Source organism: Castor canadensis, chromosome 2, assembly GCF_047511655.1.
Source record: "Castor canadensis chromosome 2, mCasCan1.hap1v2, whole genome shotgun sequence".
NCBI classification, from domain to species: Eukaryota; Metazoa; Chordata; class Mammalia; order Rodentia; family Castoridae; genus Castor; species Castor canadensis.
The window spans coordinates 114,725,228-114,748,881 of NC_133387.1; the positions used below are offsets into that span (position 1 = coordinate 114,725,228).

At 43.9% G+C, this 23,654-nt stretch overlaps 1 long non-coding RNA gene across 1 annotated transcript in view; it reads right to left on the reverse strand.

Annotated features, from left to right (window-relative positions):
- Nucleotides 1-10,750, reverse strand: part of LOC141420763 (uncharacterized) — a 29,230-nt gene extending 18,480 nt beyond the window's left edge. Inside the window, exons 1-2 of the long non-coding RNA XR_012445342.1 lie at nucleotides 10,096-10,750; nucleotides 74-7,185 (exon numbers count right to left, since the gene is read on the reverse strand). This is a non-coding gene — a long non-coding RNA (uncharacterized lncRNA). The remainder of the gene's footprint in view (nucleotides 1-73; nucleotides 7,186-10,095) is intronic.
- Between the last annotated feature and the right edge of the window lie 12,904 nt (nucleotides 10,751-23,654).

Genomic DNA, 23,654 nt, shown 5'->3' on the forward strand with positions numbered 1-23,654 from the left:
ACACATTTATTGTTCTCGAATAGGAAACATTCTAGAATAAGTGAATTTCTGGACCTTCATCTTAGAAAAGTACCTTTCAGAAATAACAATCCTTAATGAATACCAGGAAACACTGGAGAATCAGGTTAACTTCTTCCAACATTCCTTGCCCATGGTTTAGTGTATGCTGCAGGTAAGAGAAGAACTTTTGTCAGATCAATAGGTGACTGGGCCACCATGTATCCCTCATTCTTACCTTGCCAGTCCACTACTACCACACCCTATGATCAGGTGGTGTGCTGGGCCCCTGAAATGAAGGCAGTATGTAGATGACAGTGAGGTCCATGGCAGCCTGTTCTGCAAAGTGAGATGCAGCCCCAGATGGCACACAGTTCTGTCGACATTCCAAATCATGGGACATGGAAGAGTTGACTAGCACTGAAGAATGGATTCCCCCAATCTGATGGACTCAGGTCACCCATGGCCTCCTGCTCTGTCAGTCCCCTGTTTCCTTAGGCCACACTTAACTGAGAAGTCTTCCACACAAGACAGGGGCACCTTCCTTCAGCTTCTTCCTGCTTGGCTGGCTGAGCTGCCATAGCAACAGGCCAGTCAGGAGTTGCCTCAGGACTCCCCAAGTTCAAGGGGCTGTGAGCACACTGTGACATCATAATGACGTCTTTCCTGATTGGCTGGATGGTGTAAGCACTCCCTTTAAGGACTCTCCCCCTCCAGTCTCCAGCCACTTGTGTCATAGGATCCTGGCAAGATGTTTGGATCTGAGCATGGCTTTACTGCTCCATATTCCTGCCTTCACTTGTTCTAGGTGGAACTGGGATGATATTTCTCTGCTGTTTCCAAGAACTCCCAATGGGGAACCCACATTTTGGACAACAGAAGTGTTTTTTTTGTGGTGAGTACAAAAATGCCTCACGCCCTTTGCACTTCCATCAGCCAGGAAAAGTCCTTTCAAATATGATGAGGCAACTTCCCTTTCAGAACAATATCTCCCATTACCTGAGGTTATTTCCTCATATGGACGCAAGTATATCACAGTGAGGTCCATGGCGGAGTGTTCTGCAAAGTGAGATTCAGCCCCAGGTGGCATACAGGCCTGTGGACATTCCAAACTGTGGGACATGGAAGCTTTGGCTAGCAGTGAAGAATGGATTTCCCCATCCTGATGGGCTGAGGTCACACATGGCCTTCTGCTCTGTCACCTGTTTCCCTAGGCCACAGTTAACTGAGAAGTCTTCCAGACAAGACAGGGGCACCTTCCACCAGCTTCTTCCTGCATGGCCTGCTGGGCTGCCAGAGGAACAGGCCAGGCATGAGCTGCCTCAGGACTCCCCAACTTCAAGGGGCTTTGAGGCCACTGTGACATCACAACCATGTCTTTCCTGATTGGTCAGACTGCGTAAGCACTCCCCTTAATGACCCTCCCCCTCCAGGCTCCCGACACTTCTGTCATAGGGTTCTGGAGCAATGTTTGGATCTGAGCATGGCTTTACTGCTCCATATTCCCGCCTCTGCTTGTACTAAGCAGAACTGGGGTTATATTTCTTTCCTGTTTCCAAGAATTCCCAATCTAGAACACACATTTTGGACAACAAGAAATGTTTTATTTGTGGTGAGTACAAAAACGCCTGAAGCCCTTTGCACTGCCATCAGCCAGGAAGACTCCTTTCACATTGGATGAGGAGACTTCCCTCTCAGAACAACATCTCACATTACCTGAGTTTATTCCCCTAAGTGGACACAAAGTGTGCCACACTGGGAACCAGGATGTTGTTATCCAGGCTTCTCTGTTCCTAACTTCTTCAAAACAGGGAAAAGCACACACTGACTGGCAAGAGTGTGAAAATGACCACAGGAATTCACTTAATGTGGACAAAGAAATTAATACATTTTCATCCGAGAAATGCACTAGTTCACACAGGGGATAGTCAATGAATGCATACTATTTTATAGTCAGTGATATTGGTACCCGTTCTCCTGTGAACCACAGCTTTCAGGAACACCACAAACTATGGAATACCATGAAACACTCGTGAAGAACATTCATTTCTGCAAATGTTCTTAGTGTGAAAATGTAACACATTTCATTCAAGGAACTGAAGGCATACAGTCAAAGTGACTCAAGGCATTTCCTCAAACTAATATCGGAAATTAAGCTAATTTCTACAAATCAGTGAGGCAAATTGAAACAGAAAGATAAAAAACAAACAAACACACACACACATGCACAGAAGCACACAAACAAATACACACAAAAACACACACATTCATTTCTCCTCATATAGCAAACATTCTGAAATCAGTGTATTTCTGTACCTCCATGTAAGAAAAGTACCTTTCAGCAGTAGCAATACATAATGAATACCAGGAAAAACTGGAGAAACTGGTGAACTTCTTCCAACCTTCCTTGCCCATGGTTTATTGTAAGCTGTAGGCCAGAGAAGAATTACTGTCAGATCAACAGGTTCCTTGGTCGCCATGTAAAACTCATTCTTACCTTGCCAGTCTGTTAGTAACACAACTTAAGATCAGGTGGTCTGGTGGCCGCTGAAATCAAGGCAGCATGTGTATCTCAGTGAGATCCATGGAGGACTCTTCTGCAAAGTGAGAACCAACCTCAGGTGGCATACAGGCCTGTGGACATTCCAAACTGTGGGACAAGGAAGCTTTCACTACCAGTGAAGAATGGATTCCCCCAATCTGATGGGCTCAGGTCACCCATGTGCTCCTGTTCTGCCTGCCCACTGCTTGCCTAGGCCACACTTAACTGAGAAGTCTGCCACACAAGACAGGGGCACGTTCCTTCAACTTCTTCCTGCTTGGCTGGCTGGGCTGCCATAGCAACAGGTCAGGCAGTAGCTGCCTCAGGACTCCCCAAGTTTAAGAGGCTGTGAGCCCACTGTCACATCACAATTTTGTCTTGCCTGATTGGTCAGACCCCGTAAGCATTCCCCTTACAGACCCTCCCCCTCCAGTATCCAGCGACTTGGGTCATAGGGTCCTGGCAAGATGTTTGGATCTGTGCAAGGCTTTACTGCTCCATATTCCCAAGTCTGCTTCTTCTATATGGAACTGGGAAGATATTTCTCTGCTGTTTTCAAGAACTCCCAATCTGGAACCCACATTTTGGATGACAAGAAGTGCTTTTTTATGGTGAGTACAAAAACACCTCAAGCCCTCTGCATTTCCATTAGCCAAAAACACTCCTTTCACATTGGACGAGGAAACTGCCCTCTCAGAAAATCTCACATCACTTGAGTTTATTCCCTTATGTGGACGCAATGATACCACACTGGGAATCAGGATATAGTTATTCCAGGGTTCTCTGTTCCTAACTTCATCAAAACAAAGAAAGGCTCAGAGTGGCTGGCAAGAGCATGACACTAACCACAGGAATTCACTGAATGTGGACAAAGAAATTAATCACTTTCATCCAAGAAATATGTGAATTGACATCATTTCCACCAACGTTCTTGGAAGGAAGATACTGCAACATTTATGCAAACAAAGAAGCAAAGTGTAATCAAGGGAGTCTGTGCCTAAGGCAATCACTTGAAATCATTTTTAGTAAACCAGTGATGCACATTGACCCATGTATCATGATGTCTGGACATACACTGCACATATACCCTGAATACTGAATAGTTCCACCTTAAAGAATATATTCTACCTGATCTACAGAAAAGAAAGTTTGACTTATCTGAAATTATAGACTACCACAAATTAATCGTGACAGCCATTTTTTGAAAAACTGTACCTCACAGAAACTGACAAAAGAAATATTATCCAAACAACCCTTTGTACAAGGGATCCGGCAAACACACACACACACACACACACACACACACACACACAGAAGCACACAAAAAATACACACAAACACACACACACATATGTACAGAAGCACACAAACAAATACACACAAACACACACATATTCATTGCTCCTCGAATAGCAAACATTCTGGAGTGTGTGAATTTCTGGACCTTCATGTTAGAAAAGTACCTTTCAAGAGTAGCAATCCTTAACAAATACCAGGAAAATCTGGAGAATCAGGTGAACTTCTTCCAACGTTCCTTGTCCATGGTTTAGTGTATGCTGCAGGTGAGAGAAGAATTGCTGTCAGATCAACAGGGGCCTTGGTCACCATGTAACACTCATTCTTACCTTGTCAGTCCATTAGTAATACACCCTAAGATCAGGTGGTCTGGTGCCCGCTGAATCAAGGCAGCTAGTGTATCACAGTGAGATGCATGGTGGTCTCTTCTGCAGAGTGAGAATAAACCCCAGGTGGCACACAGGGCTGTGGACATTCCAAACCGTGGGACATGGAAATTTTGGCTAGCTATGAAGAATCGATTCCCCTAATCTGATGGGCTCATATCACCCATGTGCTTCTGCTCTACCTGCCCCTTTTTTCCCAAGGCCCCACTTAACTGAGAAGTCTTCTACACAAGAGAGGAGAATGGATTTCTTTGTTTGTATGTACTGCATAGCAACGTTTAGCAAAATCAGAAGTCACTGAACACCAGGACAGCCTGGTACATTCCATCAATTTCCACAGTGTAAAAGAAAGAGTTTGATTAAACGGATCTTATGCATGCCTAAACAGTGGGTATACACATGAGTGTGAAATAGTTTGTACCTGAGAACTTATTAGAACAAGCAAAGATGTTAGTACATTTGCCAACTAGAAATATTGCACACACAAACACACACACATACCCAAAATAAAACAAAACCTGTCCATATTCATCACATGGGGAATGTTACCGCCAATAGCGGAATGTCCAGGCATTACGCTACTGAAGGGACAATATCGGCCCTTCAAAAAGGATCATGCCAAGAAAAATATGTGAAGTGACATCATTTCCAAAATTGTTCTTGGAAGGAAGACATACTGCCACATTTATGCAAAGAAACAGGTAAAGTGTATTCCACCAGAGTCTGTGCCTGAAGCAATTACTTGAATTAAAAACCCTTTACAGTAAGCCAGTGATGCACATTGACGCATGTATCAGGATGCCTTGACATACACTGCACATAATCGCTGAATGCTGAAAAGTTCCTACTTACAGAATATATTGTACTTGATCCACAGAAATGTAAGTTTGGTTTATCTGAAATTATTGAGTTCCAGGAAACAATCGTGACTGCCATTTTTTGAAAACGGTATCTCACAGAAACTGAAAAAGAAGTATTATCCTCACAACCCTGTGTGCAAGGGCTCCCACAAACACACACACACACAAAACACACACACACACACACACACATGTGCACAGAAGCACACGAACAAATGAACACAAACACACACATATTCATTGCTCCTCGAATAGCAAACATTCTGGAGTGTGTGAATTTCTGGACCTTCATGTTAGAAAAGTAACTTTCAAGAGTAGCAATCCTTAATGAATACCAGGAAACTCTGGAGAATCAGGTGAACTTCTTCCAACGTTCCTTGTCCATGGTTTAGTGTATGCTGCAGGTGAGAGAAGAATTGCTGTCAGATCAACAGGTACCTCGGTTGCCATGTATCCCTCATTCTTACCTTGTCAGTCCATTAGTAATACACCCTAAGATCAGGTGGTCTGGTGCCCGCTGAAATCAAAGCAGCTAGTGTATCACAGTGACATGCATGGTGGCCTCTTCTGCAAAGTGAGAATAAACCCCAGGTGGCACACAGGCCTGTGGACATTCCAAACTGTGGGACATGCAAGTTTTGGCTAGCCATGAAGAATGGATTCCCCCAATCTGATGGGCTCAGATCACCCATGTGCTCCTGCTCTGCCTGCCCCTTCTTTCCCAAGGCCCCACTTAACTGAGAAGTCTTTCACACAAGACAGGAGCACGTTCCTTCAGCTTCTTCCTGCTTGGCTGGCTGGGCTGCCATAGCAACAGGCCAGGCAGTAGCTGCTTCAGGACTCCCCAAGTTTAAGAGCCTGTGAGCCCACTGTGACATCACAACCTTGTCTTTCCTGATTGGTCAGACCCCGTAAGCATTCCCCTTACAGTCCCTCCAAATCCAGTCTCCAGCCACTTGTGTCATAGGGTCCTGGCAAGATGTTTGGATCTGAGCATGGCTTTACTGCTCCATATTCCTGCCTCTGCTTCTTCTATGTGGAACTGGGATGATATTTCTCTCCTGTTTTCAAGAACTCCAAATCTCGAACACACGTTTTGGATTACAAGAAGTGTTTTCTGTTGGTGAGTAAAAAAACACCTCAAGCCCTCTGCACTTCCATCAGCCAGGAAAACTCCTTTCACATTGGATGAGGCAACTTCCCTCTCAGAACATCTCCCATAACCTCAGCTTATTCCCTTATGTGGACGCAATGATACCACACTGGAAATCAGGATGTTGTTACTCCAGGCTTCTTGGTTCCTAATTCCATCAAAACACAGAAATGCACAGAGTGGTTGTCAAGAGCGTGAAACTGACCACAGGAATTCACTTAATGTGGGCAAAGAAATTAACCACTTTCATGCCAGAAACATGTGAAGTGACATCATTTATGCAAACAGAGAAGCAAAGTGTAATCCACTAGAGTCTGTGCCTGAGGTAATCACTTGAATTGAAATCCTTTTTAGTGAGCCCGTGATACACAATGACCTATGTATCATGAAGCCTGGACATACACTGCATATATACCCTGAATGCTGAAGAGTTCCTCCTTACACAGTATATTCGACTTGATCTACAGAAAAGAAAGTTTGATTTATCTGAAATTATTGACTTCCAGTAAACAATTGTAGTGCCATTTTTTGAAAAGGGTTTCTCACAGAAAGTGACAAAAGAAATAATATCCAAACAACCCTATGTGCAACGGCTCCTAGAAATACACACACACAATCACACACATATGCAGAGAAGCACATAAACAAATATCCACAAACACACACACATTTATTGTTTGTAGAATAGCAAACATTCTGGAGTGTGTGAATTTCTGGACCTTTATTTAAGAAAAGTACCTTTCAGCTGTATCAATACTTAAAGAATACCAGGAAACACTGGAGAATGAGGTGAACTTCTTCCAACATTAATTGCCCATGGTTTAGTGTATGCTGCAGGTAAGAGAAGAACTGTTGTCAGATCAACAGATGACTGGGCTGCCATGTATACCTCATTCTTTCCTTGCCAGTCCACTCGCACCACTCCCAAAGATCAGGTGGTCTGCTGGGCCCCTGAAATGAAGACAGCATGGGGATCACACTGAAGTCCATGGCAGTCTGTTCTGCAAAGTGAGATCCAGCCCCACGTGGCACACAGTCCTGTCAACATTCCAAACTGTGGGACATGGAAGAGTTGGCTAGCAGTGAAGAATGGATTCCGCCTATCTGATGGGCTCAGGTCACCCATGGCCTCCTGCTCTGTCTGCCCCCTGTTTCCCTAGGCTGCACTTAACTGAGAAATCTTCCACACAAGACAGGAGCACCTTCCTTCAGCTGCTTCATGCCTGGCTGGCAGGGCTGCCATAGCAACAGTCCAGGCAGGAGATGCCTCAGAACTCATCAAGTTCAAGGGGCTCTAACCCACTGTGACATCACAGCCAAATCTTTCCTGATTGGTCGGACAGTGTAAGGAGTCCCCTTAAGGACCCTCCCCCTTAGTCTCCAGCCACTTGTGTCATAGGATCCTGGCAAGGTGTTGGGATCTGAGCATGGCTTTACTGCTCCATATTCCCACCTCCACTTGTTCTACGTGGAACTGGGATGATATTTTTCTGCTGTTTCCAAGAATTCCCAATGGGGAACCCACATTTTGGACAACAGAAGTGCTTTTTGTGGTGAGTACAAAAACGCCTCACGTCCTTTGCACTTCCATCAGCCAGGAAACTCCTTTCACATATGATGAGGCAACTTCCCTGTCAGAACAATATCTCCCATTACCTGAGGTTATTTCCTTATGTGGACAGAACTATATCAAAGTGAGGTCCTTGGCCGGCTGCTCTGCAAAGTGAGATCCAGCCCCAGGTGGCACAAATTCCTGTGGACATTTCCAACCGAACGACATGGTGGCTTTGGCTAGCAGTGAAGGGTGGATTTCCCCAACCTGATACTCTCAGGTCACTCATGTGATCCTGATCTGCCTGCCTCCTCTTTCCCTAGGACACACTTAACTGAGAAGTCTTCCAAACTAGACAGGCGCACCTTCCTTCAGCTTCTTCCTTCATGGCCTGCTGGGTTGCCAGAGGAACAGGCCAGGCAGAAGCTGCCTCAGGACTCCTCAAGTTTAAGGGGATGTGAGCCTACTGTGACATCACAACCATGTCTTCTCTGATTAGTCACACTGCATAAGGACTCCCCTTACGGACTCTCCCCCACCAGTCTCCAGCCACTTGTGTCATAAGCTTCTGGCAAGATGTTTGGATCTGAGCATGGCTTTACTGCTCCATATTCCCGACTCCGCTTGTTCTAGGTGGAACTGCGATGATATATTTCTCCTGTTTTCAAGAACTCCTAGTCTGGAACCCACATTTTGGATGACAAGTGTTTTTTTGTGGTGTGTACAAAAACGCCTCAAGCCCTTTGCACTTCCATCACCCAGGAAAACTACTTTCACATTGAATGAGGCAATTTCCCTCTCAGAACCACATCTCCATCACCTGAGCTTTTTCCATTATGTAGATGCAATGGTACTACACTGGGAATCAGGATGTTGTTATTCCAGGCTTCTCTGTTCCTAACTTCATCAAAAGACAGAAACGCACATGGTGGCTGGCAAGAGTGTGAAAGTGACTAGAGGAATTCACTGAATGTGTACAACACAATTAGTCCCTTTCATCCGAGAAATGCACTGCATCACACAGGGGATACTCAAAGAATGAGTAGTATTTAAGGCAGTGAAATTGGTACCCTTTCTCCAGTGAACAGCAGCTTTCAGGAATGCCACAAACCATGCAATACGAGGAAACTCTTAGGAAGGACATTCATTTCTGAAAAAGTTCTTAGTGAAAAATTGTAACACATTTCATTCAAGGAACTAAAGACTTAAAGTCAGTGCGACTCAAGGCTTTTAATCAAACTGACATCCGGAATTCAGCTAATTTCTACAAATCAGTGAAGCAAATTGAAACAGCAAGATAATAGACACACAGACAAACAAACAAACACACACACACAGACACACACACACACACACACACACACACGAAGTGGTGATCTCCACATACTTATCCAGTGAATGGATTTCTTTGCTTGTATGTACTGCATAGCAACGTTTAGCAAAATTAGAAGTCAATGAACACCAGGACAGCCTGGTGCACTCCATCAATTTCCACAGTGTAAAGGAAAGAGTTTGATTAAATGGATTTTATGCATGCCTAAACAGTGGGTATACACATGATTGTGAAATAGTTTGTACCTGAGAACTTATTAGAACAAGCAAAGATGTTAGTACATTTGCAAACTAAAAACATTGTACGCACAAACACACACACATACACACACACACACACGCACAGAAAATAAAACAAAACCTGTCCATATTCATCACATGGGGAATGTTACCCGCAATAGCGGAATGTCCAGGCGTGACGCTACTGAAGGGACAATATCAGCCCTTCAAAAAGGATCATGCCAAGAAAAATATGTGAAGTGACATCAATTCCAAAATTGTTCTTGGAAGGAAGACATACTGCCACAATTATGCAAAGAAACAAGTAAAGTATATTCCAACAGAGTCTGTGCCTGAAGCAATTACTTGAATTAAAACCCTTTGCAGTAAGCCAGTGATGCACATTGACGCATGTATCAGGATGCCTTGAGATACACTGCACATAATCGCTGAATGCTGAAAAGTTCCTGCTTACAGAATATATTGTACTTGATCCACAGAAAAGTAAGTTTGATCTGAAATTATTGAGTTCCAGGAAACAATCGTGACTGCCATTTTTTGAAAACGGTATCTCAACAGAAACTGAAAAAGAAGTATTATCCTCACAACTCTGTGTGCAAGGGCTCCCACAAACTCACACACACATATGTACAGAAGCACATGAACAAATAAAAAGAAACACACACATATTCATTGCTCGTCGAATAGCAAACATTCTGGAGTGTGTGAATTTCTGGACCTTCATGTTAGAAAAGTACCTTTCAAGAGTAGCAATCCTTAACTAATACCAGGAAACTCTGGAGAATCAGGTGAACATCTTCCAACGTTTCTTGTCCATGGTTTAGGGTATGCTGCAGGTGAGAGAAGAATTGCTGTCAGATCAACAGGTGCCTTGGTCGTTGCCATGTAACCCTCATTCTTACCTTGTCAGTCCATTAGTAATACACCCTAAGATCAGGTGGTCTGGTGCCCGCTGAAATCAAGGCAGCTAGTGTATCACAGTGAGATGCATGGTGGCCTCTTCTGCAAAGCATAAGCACTCAACTTAAGGAACCTCCACCTCCAGTCCCCAGTCACTTGTGTCATACAGTCCTGGCAAAATGTATGGATAGGAGCATGGCTTTAATGCTCCATATTCCCAAATATGCTTGTTCTGGGACCAAATGGGGTGATATTTCTCTCCTGTTTCCATGAACTCTCCATCTGGAACCCACATTTTGGAAGACAAGAAGTGTTTATTGCTGGTGAGTACCTAAATGACTCAAGCACTTTGCACTTCCATCAGCCAGGAAAACACCTTTAACATTGGATGAACAACATTCCTCTCAGAACAACATCACCATCACCTGAGCTTATTCCCTTATGTGGACACAAGGGTACCACACTGGGATTCACGATGTTGTTTTGTCAGGCTTGTCTGTTCCGAACTTCATCAAAACAAAGAATCGCACACAGTGGCTGGCAAGAGCATGAAAATGAACTCAGGAATTCACTTAATGTGGACGAATAAATTAATTCAAATTCATCCAGGAAATGCACTGGATCACACAGGGGACAGTCCATGAATGCGCAGTATTTCCTACTCAGTGAAATTGGTACCCTTTCTCCAGTGAAGGGCAGCTTTCAGGAAGACCACAAATTATGGAATACCAAGAAACACTGGGGAAAGACATTCATTTTGGCAAAAGTTTTTACTGACATATTACAACACATTTCATTCAAGGAACGGAACTTAAAGCCAGGTCGATTCAAGGCTTTTCCTCAAAATGATATCAGGTATTAAGCTACTTCCTACCAATCAGTGAGGCAAATTAAAACACAAAGATAACAAACACAGACACAAACACATACACAAAATGGTGATATCTTAATAGATATCAAGTGAATGGATTTCTTTCCTTGTATGTAGTACATGGCAACGTTTACTAAAATCAGAAGTCATTGAAAACCAGGACAGCCTGCTACAGTCCATCAAGGCCAACAGTGTAAAAGAAAGAGTTTGATTGAAGGGGACTTAACGATGCTTAAACAGTGGGTACACCCATGAGCGTGAAATACTTTGTACTAGGAGAACTTATTAGAACGAGGAAAGAAAGTAATACATTTGCCAACTAGAAATATTGCACACACAAACACACACACATACACAAAATAAAACAAAACCTGTCCAAATTCATCACATTGGGAATGTTACCCGGTAAAGTGGAATGGCCAGGCGTTACGCTACTGAAGGGACAATATCAGCCCTTCAAAACGATGATGCCAAAAAAATATTTGAAGTGACACCTTTTCCAGAAATGTTCTTGCAAGGAAGACACACTGCCACATTTTTGCAAAGAAACGAGCAAAGTGTAATCCACCAGGATCTGTGCCTGAAGCAGTTACTTGAATTAAAATCCTTTCCAGTAAGCCAGTGAGGCCCATTGACCCATGTATCATGATGCCTGGACATACACTGCACATAATTGCTGAATGCTCAATAGTTCTTCCTTATAGAATAGATTGTACTTCATCTACAGAAAAGTAAGTTTGATCTATCTGAAATTATTGACTTCCAGGAAACAATCGTGACTGCCACCTTTTGAAAAAGGGTATCTCACAGAACCTGACAAAAGTAATATTATCTGATCGTCCCCGTGTGCAAGGGTTTCTGCGAACACACACACAAACACACACACACACATGTACAGAAGCACACAAAGAAAAATACACAAACACACACAATCATTGCTCCTCGAAGAGCAACCATTCTGGAGTCATTGAATTTCTGAAACTTCATGTAAGAAAAGTACCTTTCAGCAATAGCAATACGTAGTGAATACCAGGAAACCCTGGAGAATCAGGATAACTTCTTCCAACTTTCCTTTCCCATGGTTTAATGTACCCTGCAGGCCAGAGAAGAATTGCTGTCAGATCAACAGGTGCCTGGGCCACCATCTCACCCTTATTCTTACCTTACCAGTCTGCTAGTACCACACCCTAAGATCAGGTGGACTGCTGGGTCCCTGAAATAAAGGCACTGTGTGTTTCACAGTGAGGGCCATGGCGTCCTGTTCTGCAAAATAAGATCTAGCCCCAGGTGGCACACAGGCCTGTGGACATTCCAAACCCTGTGACATGGATGCTTTGGCTAGCGGTGAAGAATGGACTCCCCCAATCTGATGGACTCAGTTCACCCACGTGCTCCTGCTCTACCTGCCCCCTGTTTCCCTAGGCCACACTTAACTGAGAAGTCTTCTAAACTAGACAAGGGCACCTTCCTTCAGCTTCTTCCTGCTTGGCTGGCTGGGCTGCCATAGCAACAGGCCAGGCAGGAGCTGCCTCAGGACTCCCCAAGTTCAAGGGGCTGTAGGCCAACTGGGACATCACAATCATGTCTTTTCTGATTGGTCGGACAGCATAAGCACTCCCCTTAAGGAACCTCCCCCTCCAGACCCCAGTCACTTGTGTGATACAGTCCTGGCAAAATGTTTGGATAGGAGCATGGCTTTACTGCTCCATATTCCCACCTCTGCTTGTTCTGGGTCCAACTGGGATGAGATTTCTCTCCTGTTTCCATGAACTCTCCATCTGGAACCCACATTTTGGAAGACAAGAAGTCATTATTTCTGGTGAGCACCTAAATGACTCAAGCCCTTTGCACTTCCATCAGCCAGGAAAACACCTTTGACATTGGATGAACAACATTCCTCTCAGAACAACATCACCCTTCACCTGAGCTTATTCCCTTATGTAGACACAAGGGTACCACACTGGGATTCACGATGTTGTTTTGTCAGGCTTGTCTGTTCCCAACTTCATCAAAACAAAGAATCGCACACAGTGGCTGGCAAGAGCGTAAAAATGAACTCAGGAATTCATTTAATGTGGACGAACAAATTAATTCAAATGCATCCAGGAAATGTACTGGATCACACAGGGGACAGTCAATGAATGCATAGTATTTCCTACTCAGGGAAATTGGTACCCTTTCTCCAGTGAAGGGAGCTTTCAGGAAGACCACAAATTATGGAATACCAAGAAACACTGGCAAAAGACATTCATTTTTCCAAAAGATCTTAGTGACACATTACAACACATTCCATTCAAGGAACTGAAGACGTAAAGCCAGGTCAACTCAAGTCTTTTCCTCAAAATGACATCAGGTATGAAGCTAATTCCTATCAATCAGTGAGGCAAATTAAAACACAAAGATAACAAACACAGACACACACAAACACACACACAAAGTGGTGATATCCTAACAGTTATCAAGTGAATGGATTTCTTTCCTTGTATGTAGTACATGGCAACGTTTACTAAAATCAGAAGTCATTGAAAACCAGGACAGCCTGGTACACTCCTGCAATGTCCACAGTGTAAAAGGAAGAGTTTGAATGAAGGGGATTTAATGATGCTTTAACAGTGGGTACACACATGAGTGTGAAACAGTTTGATATATGAGAACTCACTCCAGCGAGCAAAGAAATTAATACATTTGCAAACTACAAATATTGCACACAGAAACACACACGCACACACACACACATACAAACCTAAACTAAATAACACAAAACCTGTCCATATCCTTTGCATGTGAAATGTTACAATGAATAGCTGAAAGCCTAGGCGTGGTGCTACTGAGGAGACAATATCAGCACTTCAAAAAGAACCATGCTAAGAAATATATGTGTAGTCACATCATTTCGAAAAATGTGCTTGGAAGGAAGACATACTGCCATATTTATGGAAACGAACCAGCAACGTGTAATCCACCAGAGTCTGTGCCTGAATCAATCACTTGTTTTGAAATCCTTTTTAGTAAGCCAGTGATGCATATTTACCCATGTATCATGATGCCTGGATATACACTGCACATAATCGATGAAGAATGACTAGTTCCTGTTTACAGAACATATTGTACTTGATCAACAGAAAAGACAGCATGGTCTATCCGCTATTATTGACTTCCAGGAAACTATCATGACTGCCCTTTTTTGAACAAGGGTATCTCACAGAAAGTGACAAAAGAAATATTAGCCTACCAACCCTGTGTGCAAGTGCTCCCACAAGCACACACAACCACACACACACATGCAGAGAAGCACACAAATACACACAAACACACACGCATTCATTGCTCCTCGAATGGCAAGCAGTCTGGAGTCAGTGAATTTCTGCACTTTCACAAAGGAAAAGTACCTTCCAACACCAGCAATCCTTAATGAATACCAGGAAACCCTGGAGAATCAGGTTAACTTCTTCCGACACTCCTTGCCCACGGTATAGTATATCCTGCAGGAAAGAGAAGATTTGCTGTCAGATCAACAGGTGCCTGGGCCACCATGTCACCCTAATTCTTACTTTGCCACTCCGTTAGTTCCACACCCTAAGATCTGGTGGTCTAGTGGGTCCCTGAAATCAACGCAGCGTGTGTATCATAGTGAGGCCCAAGGCGGCCTGTTCTGCAAAGTGAGAACCAGCCCCAGGTGGCACACAGGCTTGTGGACATTCCAAACCGTGGGACATAGAAGCTTTGGCTAGCAGTTCAGAAGGGATTGCCCCAATCTAATGGGCTCAGGTCACCCATGTGCTCCTGCTCTGCCTGCCCCCGTTTTCCGAGGCCACACTTAACTGAGAAGTCTTCCACAGAAGACAGGGGCACCTTCCTTCAGCTTCTTCCTGCTTGGCTGGCTGGGCTGCCATAGCAACAGGCCAGGCACGAGCTGCCTCAGGACTCTCCAAGTTCAAGTGGCTCTGAGCCCACTGTGACATCACAGCCGCGTCTTTCCTGATTGGTCGGACTGCTTAAGCACTCCCCCTTAAGCAACCCTCACCCTCCAATTTCCAGCCACTTGAGGGATAGTGTCCTCAAAGGATGTTTGGATCTTATCGTGGCCTTACTGCTCCATATTCCCACAGCCGCTTGTCCTATGTGGAACTGGGATGATATTTCTCTCCTCTTTCCAAGATCTGCCAAGCTGGAACCCACATTTTGGAAGACAAGAAGTGTTTTTTGTGGTGAGTACAAAACGCCTCAAGCCCTTTGCACGTCCATCAGCCAGGAAAACTCCTTTCACATTGGATTGGGCAACTTCCCTCTCAGAACATCACCCAACACCTGAGTATATTCCCTTAGGTGGACGCAACTCTACCACTCAGGGAATCAGGATGTTTTTCATCCTGGCTTCTCTGTTACTAACTTCGTCAAAGCACGGAAACGCACACACTGGCTGGTAAGAGTGTGAAACTGACCACAGGAATTCACTTAATGTGGACAAAGAAATTAATTCGCTTTCATCTGAGAAATGCACTGGATCACAAACGGGATAGTCAACGAATGCACAGTATTTAATAGTCAGTGAAACTGATAACTTTTCTTCAGTGAATGGCAGCTTTCAGGAACACAACACACTATGGAATACCATGAATCACTAGGGAAGAGCATTCATTTCTCCAAAACTTCCTAGTGACAAAACAAAACACTTTTCATGCAAGGAAGGGAAGACTTCAAATCAGGGCCGCTCAAGGCTTCTCCACAAACTGACATCAGGAATTAAGCTAATTTCCACGAATCAGTGAGGCAAATTTAAACAGAATGATAACAAACACAAAAACATAGCCACACACACAATGTGGTCATATCCTAATAGTGATCGTGTGAATTGATTTCTTTGCTTGTATGTACTGGATAGCAACTTTTAGCATCATCAGAATCCATTAAACCCCAGGACAGCCTGGTGCATTCAATCAATTCCCACAGTGTAAAAGACACAGTTTGACTCAAGTGGTCTTAGGAATGCCTACACAGTGGGTACACCCATGAGCGTGAAATACTTTGTACTAGGAGAACTTATTAGAACGAGGAAAGAAAGTAATACATTTGCCAACTAGAAATATTGCACACACAAACACACACACATACACAAAATAAAACAAAACCTGTCCAAATTCATCACATCGGGAATATTACCCGCAATAGTGGAATGGCCAGGCGTTACGCTACTGAAGGGACAATATCAGCCCTTCAAAATGATGATGCCAAAAAAATATGGGAAGTGACACCTTTTCCAGAAATGTTCTTGCAAGGAAGACACACTGCCACATTTTTGCAAAGAAACGAGCAAAGTGTAATCCACCAGAATCTGTGCCTGAAGCAATTACTTGAATGAAAATCCTTTCCAGGAAGCCAGTGAGGTCCATTGACCCATGTATCATAATGCCTGGACATACACTGCACATAATTGCTGAATGCTCAATAGTTCTTCCTTATAGAACATATTGTACTTCATCTACAGAAAAGTAAGTTTGATCTATCTGAAATTATTGACTTCCAGGAAACCATCGTGACGGCCACTCTTTGAAAAAGGGTATCTCACAGAACCTGAAAAAAGTAATATTATCTGATCCTCCCTGTGTGCAAGGTCTTCTGCAAACACACACACAAACACACACACACACACACACACACACACACACGTACAGAAGCACACAAAGAAAAATACACAATCACACACACACAATCATTGCTCCTCGAAGAGCAACCATTACGGAGTCATTGAATTTCTGAAACTTCATGTAAGAAAAGTACCTTTCAGCAGTAGCAATATGTAGTGAATACCAGGAAACCCTGGAGAATCAGGATAACTTCTTCCAACTTTCCTTTCCCAAGGTTTAGTGTACCCTGCAGGCCAGAGAAGAATTGCTGTCAGATCAACAGGTGCCTGGGCCACCATGTCACCCTGATTCTTACCTTGCCAGTCTGCTAGTACTACACCCTAAGATCAGGTGGACTGCTGGGTCCCTGAAATAAAGGCACTGTGTGTTTCACAGTGAGGGCCATGGAGGCCTGTTCTGCAAAGTGAGATCTAGCCCCAGGTGGCACACAGGCCTGTGGACATTCCAAACCCTGTGACATGGATGCTTTGGCTAGCGGTGAAGAATGGATTCCCCCAATCTGATGGACTCAGTTCACCCACGTGCTCCTGCTCTACCTGCCCCCTCTTTCCCTAGGCCACACTTAACTGAGAAGTCTTCCAAACTAGACAAGGGCACCTTCCTTCAGCTTCTTCCTGCTTGGCTGGCTGGGCTGCCATAGCAACAGGCCAGGCAGGAGCTGCCTCAGGACTCCCCAAGTTCAAGGGGCTGTAGGCCAACTGGGACATCACAATCATGTCTTTTCTGATTGGTTGGACAGCATAAGCACTCCCCTTAAGGAACCTCCCCCTCCAGTCCCCAGTCACTTGTGTCATACAGTCCTGGCAAAATGTTTGGATAGGAGCATGGCTTTACTGCTCCATATTCCCACCTCTGCTTGTTCTGGGTCCAACTGGGATGAGATTTCTCTCCTGTTTCCATGAACTCTCCATCTGGAACCCACATTTTGGAAGACAAGAAGTCTTTATTTCTGGTGAGTACCTAAATGACTCAAGCCCTTTGCACTTCCATCAGCCAGGAAAACACCTTTGACATTGGATGAACAACATTCCTCTCAGAACAACATCACCCATCACCTGAGCTTATTCCCTTATGTGGACACAAGGGTACCACACTGGGATTCACGATGTTGTTTTGTCAGGCTTGTCTGTTCCCAACTTCATCAAAACAAAGAATCGCACACAGTGGCTGGCAAGAGCGTGAAAATGAACTCAGGAATTCACTTAATGAGGACGAACAAATTAATTCAGATTCATCCAGGAAATGCCCTGGATCACACAGGGGACAGTCAATGAATGCATAGTATTTCCTAGTCAGTGAAATTGGTGCCCTTTCTCCAGTGAAGGGCAGCTTTCAGGAAGACCACAAATTATGGAATACCAAGAAACACTGGCGACAGGCATTCATTTCTACAAAAGTTCTTAGTGACATATTACAACTCATTTCATTCAAGGAACTGAAGACATAAAGCCAGGACAACTCAAGGCTTTTCCTCAAAATCACATCAGGTATTAAGCTAATTGCTACCAATCAGTGAGGCAAATTAAAACACAAAGATAACAAACACAGACACACACACCCACACACACACAAAGTGGTGATATCCTAATAGTTATCAAGTGAATGGATATCTTTCCTTGTATGTAGTACATGGCAACGTTTACTAAAATCAGAAGTCATTGAAAACCAGGACAGCCTGGTACACTCCTTCAATGTCCACAGTGTAAAAGGAAGAGTTTGAATGAAGGGGACTTAACGATGCTTAAACTGTGGGTACACACATGAGTGTGAAACAGTTTGTAATATGAGAACTCACTCCAGCGAGCAAAGAAATTAATACATTTGCAAACTACAAATATTGCACACAGAAACACACACGCACACACACACACATACAAACCTAAACTAAATAACACAAAACCTGTCCATATCCTTTGCATGTGAAATGTTACAATGAATAGCTGAAAGCCTAGGCGTGGTGCTACTGAGGAGACAATATCAGCACTTCAAAAAGAACCATGCTAAGAAATATATGTGTAGTCACATCATTTCCAAAAATGTGCTTGGAAGGAAGACATACTGCCATATTTATGGAAACGAACCAGCAACGTGTAATCCACCAGAGTCTGTGCCTGAATCAATCACTTGTTTTGAAATCCTTTTTAGTAAGCCAGTGATGCATATTTACACATGTATCATGATGCCTGGATATACACTGCACATAATCGATGAAGAATGACTAGTTCCTGTTTACAGAACATATTGTACTTGATCAACAGAAAAGACAGCATGGTCTATCCGCTATTATTGACTTCCAGGAAACTATCATGACTGCCCTTTTTTGAACAAGGGTATCTCACAGAAAGTGACAAAAGAAATATTAGCCTACCAACCCTGTGTGCAAGTGCTCCCACAAGCACACACAACCACACACACACATGCAGAGAAGCACACAAATACACACAAACACACACGTATTCATTGCTCCTCGAATGGCAAGCAGTCTGGAGTCAGTGAATTTCTGCACTTTCACAAAGGAAAAGTACCTTCCAACACCAGCAATCCTTAATGAATACCAGGAAACCCTGGAGAATCAGGTTAACTTCTTCCGACACTCCTTGCCCACGGTATAGTATATCCTGCAGGAAAGAGAAGATTTGCTGTCAGATCAACAGGTGCCTGGGCCACCATGTCACCCTAATTCTTACTTTGCCACTCCGTTAGTTCCACACCCTAAGATCTGGTGGTCTAGTGGGTCCCTGAAATCAACGCAGCGTGTGTATCATAGTGAGGACCAAGGCGGCCTGTTCTGCAAAGTGAGAACCAGCCCCAGGTGGCACACAGGCTTGTGGACATTCCAAACCGTGGGACATAGAAGCTTTGGCTAGCAGTTCAGAAGGGATTGCCCCAATCTAATGGGCTCAGGTCACCCATGTGCTCCTGCTCTGCCTGCCCCCGTTTTCCGAGGCCACACTTAACTGAGAAGTCTTCCACAGAAGACAGGGGCACCTTCCTTCAGCTTCTTCCTGCTTGGCTGGCTGGGCTGCCATAGCAACAGGCCAGGCACGAGCTGCCTCAGGACTCTCCAAGTTCAAGGGGCTCTGAGCCCACTGTGACATCACAGCCGCGTCTTTCCTGATTGGTCGGACTGCTTAAGCACTCCCCCTTAAGCAACCCTCACCCTCCAATTTCCAGCCACTTGAGGCATAGTGTCCTCAAAGGATGTATGGATCTTATCGTGGCCTTACTGCTCCTTATTCCCACAGCCGCTTGTCCTATGTGGAACTGGGATGATATTTCTCTCCTCTTTCCAAGATCTGCCAAGCTGGAACCCACATTTTCGAAGACAAGAAGTGTTTTTTGTGGTGAGTACAAAACGCCTCAAGCCCTTTGCACGTCCATCAGCCAGGAAAACTCCTTTCACATTGGATTGGGCAACTTCCCTCTCAGAACATCACCCAACACCTGAGTATTTTCCCTTATGTGGACGCAACTCTACCACTCAGGGAATCAGGATGTTTTTCGTCCTGGCTTCTCTGTTACTAACTTCGTCAAAGCACGGAAACGCACACACTGGCTGGTAAGAGTGTGAAACTGACCACAGGAATTCACTTAATGTGGACAAAGAAATTAATTCGCTTTCATCTGAGAAATGCACTGGATCACAAACGGGATAGTCAACAAATGCACAGTATTTAATAGTCAGTGAAACTGATAACTTTTCTCCAGTGAATGGCAGCTTTCCGGAACACAACACACTATGGAATACCATGAATCACTAGGGAAGAGCATTCATTTTTCCAAAACTTCCTAGTGACAAAACAAAACACTTTTCATCCAAGGAAGTGAAGACTTCAAATCAGGGCCGCTCGAGGCTTCTCCACAAACTGACATCAGGAATTAAGCTAATTTCCACGAATCAGTGAGGCAAATTTAAACAGAATGATAACAAACACAAAAACATAGCCACACACACAATGTGGTCATATCCTAATAGTGATCGTGTGAATTGATTTCTTTGCTTGTATGTACTGGATAGCAACTTTTAGCATCATCAGAATCCATTAAACCCCGGGACAGCCTGGTCCATTCAATCAATTTCCACAGTGTAAAAGACACAGTTTGACTCAAGTGGTCTTAGGAATGCCTACACAGTGGGTACACCCATGAGCGTGAAATACTTTGTACTAGGAGAACTTATTAGAACGAGGAAAGAAAGTAATACATTTGCCAACTAGAAATATTGCACACACAAACACACACACATACCCAAAATAAAACAAAACCTGTCCAAATTCATCACATCGGGAATATTACCCGCAATAGTGGAATGGCCAGGCGTTACGCTACTGAAGGGACAATATCAGCCCTTCAAAATGATGATGCCAAAAAAATATGGGAAGTGACACCTTTTCCAGAAATGTTCTTGCAAGGAAGACACACTGCCACATTTTTGCAAAGAAACGAGCAAAGTGTAATCCACCAGAATCTGTGCCTGAAGCAATTACTTGAATGAAAATCCTTTCCAGTAAGCCAGTGAGGCCCATTGACCCATGTATCATAATGCCTGGACATACACTGCACATAATTGCTGAATGCTCAATAGTTCTTCCTTATAGAACATATTGTACTTCATCTACAGAAAAGTAAGTTTGATCTCTCTGAAATTATTGACTTCCAGGAAACAATCGTGACGGCCACTCTTTGAAAAAGGGTATCTCACAGAACCTGACAAAAGTAATATTATCTGATCCTCCCTGTGTGCAAGCTCTTCTGCAAACACACACACAAACACACACACACACACACACACACACACACGTACAGAAGCACACAAAGAAAAATACACAATCACACACACACACAATCATTGCTCCTCGAAGAGCAACCATTCCGGAGTCATTGAATTTCTGAAACTTCATGTAAGAAAAGTACCTTTCAGCAGTAGCAATATGTAGTGAATACCAGGAAACCCTGGAGAATCAGGATAACTTCTTCCAACTTTCCTTTCCCAAGGTTTAGTGTACCCTGCAGGCCAGAGAAGAATTGCTGTCAGATCAACAGGTGCCTGGGCCACCATGTCACCCTGATTCTTACCTTGCCAGTCTGCTAGTACTACACCCTAAGATCAGGTGGACTGCTGGGTCCCTGAAATAAAGGCACTGTGTGTTTCACAGTGAGGGCCATGGAGGCCTGTTCTGCAAAGTGAGATGTAGCCCCAGGTGGCACACAGGCCTGTGGACATTCCAAACCCTGTGACATGGATGCTTTGGCTAGCGGTGAAGAATGGATTCCCCCAATCTGATGGACTCAGTTCACCCACGTGCTCCTGCTCTACCTGCCCCCTCTTTCCCTAGGCCACACTTAACTGAGAAGTCTTCCAAACTAGACAAGGGCACCTTCCTTCAGCTTCTTCCTGCTTGGCTGGCTGGGCTGCCATAGCAACAGGCCAGGCAGGAGCTGCCTCAGGACTCCCCAAGTTCAAGGGGCTGTAGGCCAACTGGGACATCACAATCATGTCTTTTCTGATTGGTTGGACAGCATAAGCACTCCCCTTAAGGAACCTCCCCCTCCAGTCCCCAGTCACTTGTGTCATACAGTCCTGGCAAAATGTTTGGATAGGAGCATGGCTTTACTGCTCCATATTCCCACCTCTGCTTGTTCTGGGTCCAACTGGGATGAGATTTCTCTCCTGTTTCCATGAACTCTCCATCTGGAACCCACATTTTGGAAGACAAGAAGTCTTTATTTCTGGTGAGTACCTAAATGACTCAAGCCCTTTGCACTTCCATCAGCCAGGAAAACACCTTTGACATTGGATGAACAACATTCCTCTCAGAACAACATCACCCATCACCTGAGCTTATTCCCTTATGTGGACACAAGGGTACCACACTGGGATTCACGATGTTGTTTTGTCAGGCTTGTCTGTTCCCAACTTCATCAAAACAAAGAATCGCACACAGTGGCTGGCAAGAGCGTGAAAATGAACTCAGGAATTCTCTTAATGTGGACGAACAAATTAATTCAGATTCATCCAGGAAATGCCCTGGATCACACAGGGGACAGTCAATGAATGCATAGTATTTCCTAGTCAGTGAAATTGGTGCCCTTTCTCCAGTGAAGGGCAGCTTTCAGGAAGACCACAAATTATGGAATACCAAGAAACACTGGCGACAGGCATTCATTTCTACAAAAGTTCTTAGTGACATATTACAACTCATTTCATTCAAGGAACTGAAGACATAAAGCCAGGACAACTCAAGGCTTTTCCTCAAAATCACATCAGGTATTAAGCTAATTGCTACCAATCAGTGAGGCAAATTAAAACACAAAGATAACAAACACAGACACACACACCCACACACACACAAAGTGGTGATATCCTAATAGTTATCAAGTGAATGGATATCTTTCCTTGTATGTAGTACATGGCAACGTTTACTAAAATCAGAAGTCATTGAAAACCAGGACAGCCTGGTACACTCCTTCAATGTCCACAGTGTAAAAGGAAGAGTTTGAATGAAGGGGACTTAACGATGCTTAAACAGTGGGTACACACATGAGTGTGAAACAGTTTGTAATATGAGAACTCACTCCAGCGAGCAAAGAAATTAATACATTTGCAAACTACCAATATTGCACACAGAAACACACACGCACACACACACACATACAAACCTAAACTAAATAACACAAAACCTGTCCATATCCTTTGCATGTGAAATGATACAATGAATAGCTGAAAGCCTAGGCGTGGTGCCACTGAGGAGACAATATCAGCACTTCAAAAAGAACCATGCTAAGAAATATATGTGTAGTCACATCATTTCCAAAAATGTGCTTGGAAGGAAGACATACTGCCATATTTATGGAAACGAACCAGCAACGTGTAATCCAC